General features: G+C 46.4%; 1 long non-coding RNA gene across 1 annotated transcript; it reads right to left on the bottom strand.

Moving 5' to 3' along the window:
• Nucleotides 1–328: 328 nt before the first annotated feature.
• Nucleotides 329–13,517, bottom strand: LOC131921651 (uncharacterized). Its single transcript, XR_009382050.1, has 3 exons — nt 13,109–13,517; nt 11,984–12,099; nt 329–1,471 (listed from the first exon to the last, which is right to left on the bottom strand). It is a non-coding gene; the product is annotated as an uncharacterized LOC131921651 (long non-coding RNA).
• Between the last annotated feature and the right edge of the window lie 563 nt (nt 13,518–14,080).

Below are 14,080 nucleotides of genomic sequence, written 5' to 3'. Positions count from 1 at the left end.
CTCTCTGAAACAAAATGCTGGGCTTCAACCTCATTGTGCTGCTGCTGAGGTCACCGCCCACCTCTACTGGAGATAATGCTAAATGATGGTGTTGAGTTTGCAGAATTTACCCTGAGAACATCAGTTTGAAAAATTCATTAAGAACCAGGTATGCTGGCTCATGCTTACAACCCTAGCAAATGGGAAGCTGAGACAGGAGAATTGCCATAAGTTTGAGACCTAGACTACATAGCAGGTTCTAGGCTAGTCTGGGCTAGAGTTAGACCTATTTCAACCCCAACCCTAATCCCCAAAGACATGTCATGAAGCAGTGGTTGCTGGGGTAATAATTCAATGGTGGAGACCATAGTTCCGTCACAAAGTCAGCAGGGTGGAGTCTGTTATGGGTTGTTCGGACACTGGCTTTCGTGTTTAGGGGAGTGATGTCTTCCTGAAGCTGAGACACTGCACGTATGGCTCTTCTGCTCTTGCAGGCTTAACAGAATATTTTCTCATGGCATTTTCAAAATTAGAGGTCCCCTAAAGAAGAAATGTTTGAAAAGTAGATAGTCGTTGGAAGTCAGAACATAAGCTAAAAGTCAACTTGTTTTTAAGAGCAGGAAAAAGTCAAGAACATGGCCAAAGAAAACTGTTTCACACTAATGACATGTCGCCAGTTGAGGCATTTCAATTTGTGCTGGAAAGGCTTGATTATCGTTTTTAAAGCTTTCTAAAAGGCAATGAGGCACGAAGCAAATGTTTCTGTATCCTTTAGTGGGCTAGAGTCGGGGTGCAAAGTGGAGTCAAGGCTGCCTCGTGGAGCTTACAGCCCCAGGCAAGCCCCCGTCACCCCTCGACACAGACTCGTCCTTGCCAAGTCCGTGTTGATGGGGAGGCATGCGGCATGCAGTGATGTAGGCTTGGCGCTCATTTTCCAAATCCGACTGTTTGACAAGAACTGAGGAGTAAACATGTTTAGACCCAAGGGCCATGTTTGGACACATGTTGGAGACATGACGCAGATTCCTCTGTGAAGAAATAAAATAAACAACAAAGGTAAAGGAAGAGAAGGCTGGTGATGTTCAACTTCTTTAAGACCTGCTCAGAAAACCCTGGCCGGCTCCTCCATATTTTCTTTTCAGACAGAAGCAAGGCGTCTAGATCTTATTTACATGGTTGACCTCCAATCCAGATGTGTTTATTTCAAAAGCAGTTCAGATTCCTTAAAGCAAAGGATGGATTCCAGCCTTGGCGGCATCACCAGGCTGTGTGTGACGCCTACATTCTCCTCTACTTCAGCTAATCGCAGGGAAAGTGTGACAAACGCCTCCATACTGTGCTGCTATCTGCTTCCAGTGTGCGTAAATCTTCCTGAGAAGAAACTCTAGCCACACAACATGAGACTTCCGCCACTGTTCAAAGGTCTTTAAGGTTTCTGATGAGAACTGTCATCTTCAAAATTCATTTTTAAGCATCCTGCTTGCATGAAGCTCTGTGGGAACCAACAGACAAACCCAAGTGTTACTATTTCCAAACTCTTGAAACCTTAGACAATAGAGAAATAAGCTGTGTGGTGATATTTTTATTTATGCTGAACTGTGGTTGATATATTGTGCACCCCAATAAACTTATCTGGGGGTCGGAGAACAGAACAGCCACTGTATTAAACGTAAAGATTAGCCAATGGTGGCACATGCCTTTAATCCTATCACTTGGGAGGCAGAGATCCCTCTGGATCTCTGTGAGTTCAAGGTCACACTAGGAACAGAGCCAGGTGTGGTGGCACACACCTTTAATCCCAGCACTTGAGATCTCATGTCTTGCTTGTGAAAGACACAAGCCTTTAATCCCAGGAAGTGATGGCAGGAAGCAGAAAGGTACATAAGGCCTGAGGACCAGGAACTAGAGGCTTTTAGGCTTTTTAGCAGCAGTTCAGCTGAGATCAATTCGGATGAAGACTCAGAGGCTTTTAATCTGAGGAAACACGATCAGCTGAGAAGCTGGCGAGGCGAGTTAGCTGTGGCTTGTTCTGCTTCTCTGACCTTTCAGAATTCACCTCAATACCTTGCTCCTGAGTTTTTACTAACAAGACCTTTTAAGATTCGTGTTACAAAGCTGCCTCATAATAAACAAAGAGGCAAGGATAGGATGGATAAACATTGTAACAAGCAAGTGTTCAGTTCACGAGGTAGTAAAAGGAAGAGTGGGGAGTGTGGCAAGCTTGGAAAGAGCAACCTGTGCAGCACAGTGCACGAACTCACACACACACACACACACACACACACGCAATGTGTACACACAGATAATTCTTCATGCTACCACTGTGTGAAGATCTTCCTTGTGGCCAGTTCAGAGGCCACTGTTGTTCCATACACTCTTTACCACCAGCCTGACCTTCAGGGATGTGTTGCTCTTTTGGGTTCAAAGTCCAATCATAGAACCTCTTCCCAATGAATTGGTATGTAAAGGGCCCATCCCGTGAGTGGCACTTGAAAAATACATGAGGGCAGGTGTGGTGATATTATGTTCCCCAAAATATTGTGTACCCTAATAAACTTATCTGGGGTCAGAGAGCAGAACAGCCACTAGATATAGAGGCCAGAAAATGGTGGCACACACGCCTTTAACCCTATCACTTGGAAGGCAGAGATCCATCTGGATCTCTGTGAATTTAAAGCCACAAAGGAAACAGCCAGGCATGGTGACTCACATCTTTAATCCCAGGAAGTGATGACAGAAAGGTATATAAGGTGTGAGGACCAGGAACTAGAGCTGGTTAAGCTTTTAGGCTTCTAGCAGCAGTTCAACTGAGATTCATTCTAGATGAGGACTCAGAGGCTTCCAGTCTGAGGAAACAGGATCAGCTGAGGAACTGGTGACATGAGGTGGCTGTGGCTTGTTCTGTTTCTCTGATCTTCCAGCATTCACCCCAATACCTAGCCCCAGGTTTGTTTTTATTAATAAGAACTTTTAAGATTCATGCTACAGGCGGGAGAATCTGATTTTTGCAAACATAATCACGAGCCTTCATGTCAGAGAAAGGGGTCGGGTCGTGGGACCCCAGTGTGATGATCAATGTTTTGCACACCCTATAAGAAGGGAGCAAAACTTCCACAAAAAGCAATCCCCAAAGACAGTCTCAAAAGTCCACATTTGGAAAAATTATAAAAACCAAAGGAAAAAATTCCTAATGAGGACACTGAAGCGTCTCAGCAGGGGTGAGACTGCGCACAGCCGGGTCACCATGGAGCACTCAGAAGGTTCTAGAGCAGCCAAACACTCAGATGGCCACTTAGCCCCACGGGCTAAACGGGTCTCGGCACAAAGGTTCTGGACTAGTAGAAAGTGCAGGAGCTACCTTTTAATTGATCGCTTACGATTGTGATGTAAACCATGGCGGCTCTTCAGGCAATACAGATCTAATTACCCTCATCAAACCCATCGTCTGCATAAAATCTAAAACTTAATAAAGCTGGAGTAAGGAGCTGGGTTTTTTGTTTGTTTGTTTGTACTATTAGAATGATTATGTTTAGTGTGTACCTTTATAATTCAAATAACAAACAAAATGTCTTAACTGTAAACAAGGAGGAAAGGAGAGAAATCCCTGGAGGAACAGCTCTGGAAAGACTGAAGAGCACTTTGACCACAGCAGGGAGATTATGCATAAAGAATGAAGTGGCCAGAGCCAACTGAATGACCCCATTCAGCCGCCTACCAGAGCGCAGAGAGGCTCCCTAGGTACATACATTCATTTTCTTGCCTCTCAGCTTAAATCTCTACAGAAAGGCTGCCATTTGATCCTGCTTTATGAGACCTGCCTCCCCATCACCCTCCCTGCCATTACGGAAAAGCTGAAAGAGACCCTTTCTCCCTATCAGGGTAGCCAAGTCTCCCATTCACCCTCCTCCCACCCTCTCCATTCTGTCCTGGCTCTAACCACCCGCCCACCTCTGCCTCACTAGGAAAATGACAAAGTTGCAGGGGACAGCCTCTCTCTCTCAGGTGGGAAGCTGCCCCTTCCTTCCATCCAACGATGTCTTAGACCCCAAACACACTGACCATCCACTCAGTAAGTACCACTCCAGGGTACTGACGGGAGTTTCGTCACCGAGTTATCTGGCTTAGCCTTAGACTTGGAGAACACAATCTCTGCAGCAAAGAGGGAAACGTGGCAGTAAGCAGGAAAGGGAAAAGGTATTCCACTCTATGTGCGGCCACAAGGGCCGTCAAAGTTCAGTCAGTCAACAAACTCTCATTAAACTTAGACTCCGTACCGGGGGCTACGCTAGTCAATGGGGCACACATGAAAAGGAACCCAATAAACAAGTTAGCACAGTTGAACAGGCAGGGCCGATGGCACACACCTGTAACTCCATCCAACCTTCCTAATGCTGCGACCCTTTAATACAGTGCCTCATGCTGTGGTGACCTCCAGCCATACAATTAGTTTCCTTGCTACTTCGTAACAGTAATTTTGCTACTGTTATGAATCGTAAGGTAAATATCTGTGTTTCCCAATGGTCTTAGGCAACCCCTGTGAAAGGGTCATTTGACCTTAAAGGGGTCATGAGCCACAGGTTGAGAATTGCTGCCTGTATAGAGAGATAGCCATATATGTCATCGATGGGTAGGTTTGGGCACATAAGATAGCGCTAATTATAACAAGAGACCCCCAAACAGCAATGGCTTCAATGGGAATCTCTCTACCATCTTAACTTTGATCTTGATATCTATTTCTAGAGTTCAGGGTTAGAATAAAACCCAATGGTCATTGCCGACCCATAATCCATCTGTCTTATGTTTTACCATACTGGAATGTGGCCTCAACTCTAAAGTCCCTTAAGCTCTCAGAAGACTGATAGAGAACTAGCCATTATATGCTTAGTGTGGGCAGCAGGAAGAAGAAATCCAAAGTAAACCAAGGATCATTTCTGAGTTCTCTCTTTTTTTTTTTTTTTTTTTTTTTTTTTTTTTTTTTTTTTTGTTTCTCTGTGTAGCTTTGCGCCTTTTTCCTGGAACTCACTTGGTAGCCCAGGCTGGCCTCGAACTCACAGAGATCCGCCTGGCTCTGCCTCCCGAGTGCTGGGATTAAAGGCATGTGCCACCACCGCCCGGCCATTTCTGAGTTCTTAAGGAAATCGTGTTTATTAAAATTGTGTGTGTGTGTGTGTGTGTGTGTGTGTGTGTGTGTGTGTGTGTGTTTATGTGTGGGTGGGCATGCCACAACATGCATGTGCAGGTCGAAGGACAACTTTGGGGAGCCAGTTCTCTCCTACCATGCTAATATGGAGTCTGGAGACAGGGATGGAGCTTAGGTGACCAGGTTTGTGTGGCAAACACCATCATCTACAGAGCATTCTCAGTGGCTCTCTTCCCCGTGTGAAGTCAGTTCCCCCAGCAGCCTCTCTGTGAGCCTTCTGCTTCTCTCCTTAGAACTTGGCCGCGTGGCCACACTTACATGGGAGAAAGAGGCGGGGCACACTGCCACCACCACTCAAACAGAAATGTACTGTGCACACTGCCACCACCACTCAAACAGAAATGTACTGTGCACACTGCCACCACCACTCAAACAGAAATGTACTGTGCACACTGCCACCACCACTCAAACAGAAATGTACTGTGCACACTGCCACCACCCCTCAAACAGAAATGTACTGTGCACACTGCCACCACCCCTCAAACAGAAATGTACTGTGCACACTGCCACCACCCCTCAAACAGAAATGTACTGTGCACACTGCCACCACCCCTCAAACAGAAATGTACTGTGCACACTGCCACCACCCCTCAAACAGAAATGTACTGTGCACACTGCCACCACCCCTCAAACAGAAATGTACTGTGCACACTGCCACCACCACTCAAACAGAAATGTACTGTGCACACTGCCACCACCACTCAAACAGAAATGTACTGTGCACACTGCCACCACCACTCAAACAGAAATGTACTGTGCACACTGCCACCACCACTCAAACAGAAATGTACTGTGCACACTGCCACCACTCAAACAGAAATGTACTGTGCACACTGCCACCACCACTGAAACAGAAATGTACTGTGCACACTGCCACCACCACTCAAACAGAAATGTACTGTGCACACTGCCACCACCACTGAAACAGAAATGTACTGTGCACACTGCCACCACCACTCAAACAGAAATGTACTGTGCACACTGCCACCACCCCTCAAACAGAAATGTACTGTGTGGAGGGGGGCTCTGGGAAGCAACCAGGTTTGTCTCCACCACACCAGAGTGATACACAGTTCCCAAAGTACTTTCACTTCCATCCCTTTCTCTGCCTGAGAGAACATTCTAATATGGCCAATTGTGACTCTGGGTTAGTTGGATTTTTTTTTTTTTTCTTTTAAGGAAGCCCTATGCAAACTTTGGTGACTTGTGTGTGATTATCCGGACAACACTTCAAGATCCGTGGTAATAGACCAAGACTCTGTGACATCATGGTGGATAAAGTGGGTGGCTGTGCTGATGGGCAGAAAGTCCAGGCTGAGGAAACAGAAGGGAAGAGGATAAGGTGGAATTTACTTTTAGATAAGAAGAAACATAAATGAAACCGTTTAGCATTTCTTTTGGGAATGTCAGCAATACTCCTGGGATGGCAGCTGTGGTACAGAACCTTTGCTAGATAGTCTCAGAGCCTCACACCACCTGAGGCAGTCCATTGCCATGCATAGGGTGCGAGCTTCTGAGCAGGCTCTCCTTTTTTTATTTGGGCAATCTTGGGTCTCCCTAATAAAGCCATATCAGTGACCAGCCTATATTTACAAAGTTCTAGAAGTTTCCAGCTAGGTGTGGTTGGGAACACCTTTATCTGGCTGCTCCACTGAAAAACCTGTAGGAAGAGAAAGGGAGCCTAGTGGTCCCCACACCCACAAAGACCAGGCTCCAGGTCTCCATGAGCTGAATGCCTTCACACAGAGCACACCTGCGCAAGCCCGTAACACAGGATCATGAGAAAATTAAGTAGCTGCTTTTTAAAACCGCCATATTTTCCAGTGGTTCGTCACCCACTGATAAATAGCCAGAAACCCTTCATATTTACAGGTGTGACGATCCCTCACTCAGTGTGACCATCACCCTCGGGCTGTTACTGCTGCGATGGCCAGATAGTTCTAACTGGCCTCTCTCTGCATTGCAGATAAAGGAGCCAGGCTCCACACCCTTCTCAAGGACCACCTGACTCTGTCTCCCTGAAATACTCTTTCTTCTCAATCCCTCGTCCTGGCTCTGTCAGAACTAATGGAAGCAGTTCTGACAGCGCCACACCTTGCTCTAGTCTGCCCGACTATCCGTGTGTGTGTGTGTGTGTGTGTGTGTGTGTGTGTGTGTGTGTGTGGTGTGTGTGTGTGTGCGCACGCGTGTGTGTGCTGTGGTATGTGTGTGGTGTGGTGTGTGTGTGTGTGTGTGTATGTGTGGTGTGTTGGTGTGGTGTGGTGTGTGTATGTGTGTGTGGTGTGTATGTGTGTGTGTGTATGTGTATGGGGTGTGTGTGTGGGGTGTGTGTGTGTGTGTTTGTGTGTGTGTGTGTGTGTGTGTGTGTGTGTGTGTGTGTGTGTGTGTGAAGGGGCAGAGGGAGTTCCAACAGCATGAGTCCAGTCCTGTTCTGGAACCGTGGCCAGAAAAAATGAGCTCCTGGCATCCTCTACTGGAATCTGGAACCCATTTTCCAATAAAACCCACATTACAGGTTATTTCAGACCCTGTAGTACTATTAGAATATACTTCAACTGTATCTCGAATTACACAAACATTTGGGAGCATTGCTACCTTCTATCAGATTGTCCTAACGGGCTACAAGATCCAAATAACTGAGGAGCAATGGCCTTTTGGAAGTGACCTGATGAGAAATCAGAGACTCTCCTCCAGTAATGACCACCAACGAGACAGCACACACTGGGGAAACTGAGGGAGATAGAAGACTGAGCTCTCTTCCCCACAAGTTGCCTTTCGTTTGAGAGACAAAAGCATGCGGGGAAAACATCAACTGGGCAGGCAGTCTGCAAGCAAATCCGGAATCGCATGGAGCTGACAAGAGCTTCAGAATTGCAAAATCGGATCCAGAAGTCGTCTCTTTTCACTGTTTGTTTGCCTTGGCTCCTTGCGTGTAGTTGTCCTGTGGTTCCCTGTTCACAACCACCCGAGCACGGTTTCAGGGAGCCACTGAAGCGGGTGGGCAGGAAAAGGAGATACTGTGTGCACCTGCTGCAGAGCATAGGCAAGCCACGGCTCCACACTGACCTCACGAAGGGCCACCAATGCGCTCCCACCCATGTGTTTGGCAGCCTGTGGTCTAGACTCACCCTTATCAGAATTCCAGGTGTGCTTACTAAAAACGTTCTTGGGTCTCCCATACCAGACATGAGAAACCAGAATCCTGGGGGTGGGGTTTGAACACTGGCATTATTACCACGTTAGCTCTGTTGTTTTCTTTTTTCTCTTTTGGCTGATCGAAGTTTGGACATTGTTGTTTCAAAGAAAGCCATGGCAGAGATGGCAGAGTCCTGCTAAGACATCCAGGAGGATTTTCCACTGAAAGGATCCAGATGGCTAGCTAGCCCCCCCACGTGCCCCACTTCTATAACCCTTGCTACTTCCAGTTGGGTTTGTAGGAGAAAACAAATCGGTGCAGAGAGGCAGGCAGGAGAGGAAGAAGGCTCTAATACACCCTCCCATCCCTTTCTGGCTCACTTTCCACCCAAGCACCAGCCCCGTGCACACACTGAAACCATGGCTAAGACATCTGGACCCAAACCCAGCATCTGTTGTAAGAAAAATGAGATTTCCAAGCAGGGCCTCTTTGGAGTGAGATGGTGCCAAGAGGGACAGGGCCTCCCAGGTAGACATCGTCACATGGAAACTTACGAGCGCATTTCCCCACGACGGATTGGAAAATGTGCTTTGAGCAAGGTTCCAGAACTCATACAAAAACATGCTCCTCTCTTTTCTTGGGGCACTTGTTTCACATGCCTCCCAGCAGTACCTCACAAGTGCTCCAAAGGGCATACGGGCTCTTTGCCATCATCCTGCATCGAGGTACAAATATCACCGGGCATTGTGCTGGCTTAGCCATTCAGGAGGAGATAAAGACTTTCAAGAGTGACACACACATGCTCATGTGATAAAGTCACATTCCTGTAGTAGAGGTAATAGCTGCTTCTTCCTGGCCCCCTTTCACCACACCTTAGAGCCCCTGGGCATTTGGTCTCCATCACTTCTGGAAGGAGTTACTGATGTCCAAGCACAAAGGTCAAACTCAACAAATCATTGATTTCTCCTTTTCAGGAGTCCGGGACCATAAATAAAAGCCTTGGATTACGACATCATGGAACAATTTTTCATCTGTTCATGCCTCCTGTCCCCACGGTGGCACTTTTTCTTCCCACACTGAGGAAAGGCGCAGTCAGAGGGAAGGAAGGGGCACGTGGGTCACCACAGGGACCTGTCCCCACACTGGCCAAGGCACAACTGTGTTCTGGAGTCTCGATGTATGGGATCTATGCACCCACTCTTAGGAAAGCCCAGGTAGAAGGGTAAGAAATAATGAAGGGCCCCGGGGAGCCCTATTCTCTCCTTAGGTCTCAGAACACTTCAGGAACCCAAGAAATATTTCCAGAAACTGAAAGTAACTAAGAAGTGAACCATCTGAGTGGATAGGGGATGCTCAGATAGGGAGACCCACACCTCAGAGAATGTCAGTCGTGGGGGGGGGTCACATGAGGCTCAAACTCACCCCCTCCTTCCCACCAGTGTCTTAGGGCTATGCCATTACTTGGGACATAGACGCCATCCTGAACAAGGGTATTAGGAACTTGAGAGAAACTTCTGGAAGGCTTCGAAGTCGTGTAAGATCATGTGAAGATGGATATGCTGAAGTGGCAAAATCCTTCCCAGATCCCCTGGGACCCAGAGATTCAGCCCTCAGGTTTGGTTCTGGAAAAGGTCCATCAAGGGGGTAGAGTGGCCTCTGGGATTCCTCAGAGCTTGGCACCTGGCAGCATGACTGCTCTGTTGAAGGACCTCGGATGAGTGAATGTTCTAGATCTTCTCCCATCATGAAAGGACTAGCAGAGTCCTGCTTGTGTGGAAGGCCTCATCCTACACATTGGGGGTTTTGACATCACTCAAGCAGTACATAAAGTCTTTAAAATCAGAAAACACAAAAATGTTGTCAAGTTACTGCCTGGATCGTGATGTAATCTTAGGAGTCTATTCACTATTCAAAGCATGTTGAAATTGAGTATTTTGATCATGGTATTCAGTGGCCGCTAAGATCCAGCCATGTCCGTTATTGAGGCTCACTCTTGTTCACAGGATGCTTTGAGGACCATCCATCATGGGCTTGTCAAGAATACGGCTGAGTTCATCCTTCAAGGAGATAATTACGGAGCTGTGTCTTATGTTAACATTTTCCTTCTTTCTTTGTTTCTAATTTGTATGTCTCTCTTCTCCTTGTTCACATAATTCTCTTTCACCTCCTCCACTCTTACTCCAGATTTTATTTCTGGGGTCTCATTTTCTCTTCTCTTTCTCTTTTCATCCTCACAGTAATCAGTTGACATGTTTTTGAGACAAAGTCTCACTATGTAGCCGTGGCTGTCCTAGAACCCACAGATCTCTTGTCTCCATCTTGAAGGTGGTGGGATCTCAAGTGCCACCATGCTCAGCTCTGCTGGCTCAGCTCCTTACACCAGTTCTCCCTGTCTGCCCCTTCTTTTCTTCCCTCCACTTCACCTCTGTTCTGTTTTCTTCTTTCCTTCCTTAAAAAAAAAAAATCCATCCAGTCCTGTTGTTTTATTATAAACAGTAGCTAGTGCTTGCTGAGTACTTAATGTATGTTACATTATACAATGTCTGTTTTATTTGTTATCACACAATCATATTTTAGAATAAAACATGAGACTCAGGTTGGGTTTGGAGAGTCAGAATTCAGGTGGAAATATCTGCCTGCAGAACCAGGCCCTGGCTTCTTATACCAAACACACCCATTCTCTCACTCTCTCTGAGTTCCTGCTGCCTGTCTTCATTTCTTATCAACTCCTGTACTTAGATCCATACTTAGATAGATGTTCTTCCCAGGCCTGCCATATCCTTCCATGGTAGAACAGCTGACCAATGGGACTCTCTCTCTCTCTCTCTCTCTCTCTCTCTCTCTCTCTCTCTCTCTCTCCATCCATTATCCATCCATCCTTTTATCTACCTACCTATCTATCTATGTATCTATATATCTATCTATGTATCTATGTATCTATGTATCTATCTATCTATCTATCTATCTATCTATCTATCTATCTATGTATCTATGTATCTACGTATCTACGTATCTACGTATCTATCTATCTATCTATCTATCTATCTATCTATCTATCTATCTGCCTGTATCCTTTCTGCACCTATCTAGGGAACACACTCAGAAGGCCACTTTTAGACATTTGTTTGAGCCAAGCTGTCTGCTGTTTAGCCCACACTACAGGAAATTTGCTTCTAATGTTTAGAATTTGTGTGTAGAGACATGCTGGTGTTTCTTCTCTACATGTGATCGTGTGTGTGTGTGTGTGTGTGTGTGTGTGTGTGTGTGTGTGCGATCAGAAGCGTGATCAAATATATCAATTCCCTTTTTTTCAGAAAGGACTTCCTTGAAAAAAGAAATACACCATTCAGTGTTTGCTAAGATTATCACAGCTGAAGCGGACCCTTTGTGCTCCAGGGCTCCTGTCCTCCCTGCCTTTTCATTCTCCTGTGTCCTAGACAACTGTATTCCTCCTCCATCCTCATCCCCAGTTCACTACCCTACTTCTTAACTGATTTAGCAAAGCTGGAAAAACCAAACCAAGACTTCATTGACAGACTTTCACCCTCTCGTCTGAATACTTACTGGTCTGCCTGTGCCTCTGGTCCACATCATCTTCTTCCTGCTTATGACTGTGGAGGGGGCACCGGGGTGGACGTTCCTGGCTATTACCTGCCACTCCATCTCACCTTCCCCCACTTGCTCAGAGGCTCTGGTCCTCCAGGTCCCTCTCCTCCGGATTTTCCTCATCTGTACCAGATCAAACACAACATGATGAACATGTACTGTCATAGGCAGTCCCCTTCTAAAATGACGGAGGTGAGGGTGAGAGAGAAGAAAAAGAGACCGAATGGAGCCCTTTCGTACCCATTTCCCACTCCATCCACTGTCCGTTTCTCCTCTTCCCTCTGAGGTAAAGCTCCTCTGAACATTGGCTTTTGCGGTCTCTGCCCCTTTCTGCCCCTTCTCTCTTAACATCTGCTCACCAAGCTTGTGGCCATTACACAACTCCGCCAAAGCTTCCCCTCAGACGGCATAACGACCTCCACCTTGGGGACAGTGTGTAAATCCCATGGCACACCGTGGGGGCCTCTTCTACATGTAAGTCATTGTTAGCTTGATTTCCACCATGCCTTCTGGTCTTCCTCCTCCTGGGCTGTTTGTCATCTTCCTTCCTCACTCCCTGATTTCTAAAGCAGTGCTTCTGAAACTTGAGTAGGCAAAGGAAACACCTGGAAGGCTTATTTTACAGAGGTGCAGGGCCCTACCCAAAGAATCCTGACTCAGTGGGTGCAGATAAGCCTATGATTTGCATACCTGACATGTTCCCAGGTGATATGGATGTTTATCAGAAAGCTGTACTTTGAATAACATGCCTAAGTTTTTCCATCATTATTGACTTCGGTAATGATATTATGCATTTTCTTAAATACTTCTACGTGTTGAAAACTAGCAAATTTTCATGTCTAAGCCCAGCCTTTCTCTTGCCACCCGAAAAATCACATATCTAACAGCTGACTGGATGTCTTATTTTAGCTGGCTGCAGGGCAGGCACCTCGTTAATGTCTTCAACCCCTCCCTCTTAAGAAGCTCTCCCCAGACCCGTCTCTTCCACGGTTTTCCTCTCTCCAAGCAAAGGCAGTTTCAATTTTCTAATTGCTCGGGTCAAACACTTGAGGATCATTTGGAATTTCTCTCTTCCTGCCCACTCCCATCCTTCAAATAATTCTTATGGCTTGAGAATCCCTTGAATTCAACTACTTCCCATCACCTCCATTTCTGCTGCAAGCTGCATCCTCTTTCTGATGACTCACATCATTTATGGCCAGGCCTCTCTCAGCTTCCATATTTTCCGCAATCTTAATAAAGCAGCTGAAGTGACCTGAGTGGCTCCCAGGACGGAGTTGCCACAGGAAATGGTTCCTGTCTTGTCACTTCTGCTGGAAACATCCACGGGTCCTGGCTGAAGCTCTGTAGCTTACTCTGTTTCCATGCATTGTTTACTTTTGAAGAAAAAAAAAATGGGTGTTAGGCCTGTAGAAGTAATGGGTGCTTTATTACAGAAAGAGCAGCCGAGCACAGCTCCTTTGCGATAGTAGTTGGGGTAGACAATTCCTTGGAGCCAAGTCTCGAAATGAAAACACCACTGATAATGGACTTGGCTTTCAGGCAGAGCAGTTAAGAGCGTGTGTACTGACTGGAGACACTAGAGGCTTAAACGTTTGCTCTTCCACTATCGGAAGCAACTTACCATAAAGTCTTCTCCTCCTCTAGCAGTAAGGCTGCAAGCTAATTTATAGAAGATACTTTGAAACATACCCGGAATATAGCTGGCATCACACTCAGTTAAGTTTGTGAACGTTGGCTATTGATTTCGTGCATGCATGCATGTGTGTGTGTGCACGCACCTGTGCTTGCTTGCGCATGTGTGTGGAAGCCAGAGGTCAGTCACGGGTCTTCTACTATTCTCCACATTTGTTTGGAGACAACATCTCCCACTGAAGGTGGAGCTCACCATTTCGTCTAGACTGGCTGGCTGGTGAGCTCCGGGATCGACCTGTCTCATACATCCTCACCCCTGTGTCAAGGTTACAGATGTGCCTGTGTGCCACAGAGTCGAGCTGTGACATGGATGCTGGGTGTCCAGGAGTCTTCATGTTTGATCAGCAAGCGCTTTACCCTCTGAGCTAGCCTCCAGGCCCTGGCTACTGTTAAGTTCAAAGTAGCACAGAGTGACATGTATGGCCTTTTATACCCATTGTTTCACAACTTAGAACTTTTTTGGT

This window comes from Peromyscus eremicus, chromosome 11 (genome assembly GCF_949786415.1).
Source record: "Peromyscus eremicus chromosome 11, PerEre_H2_v1, whole genome shotgun sequence".
NCBI lineage: Eukaryota > Metazoa > Chordata > Mammalia > Rodentia > Cricetidae > Peromyscus > Peromyscus eremicus.
The sequence above is the reverse complement of the archived record's forward strand: the minus strand, read 5'-3'. Positions and strand labels throughout refer to the sequence as shown.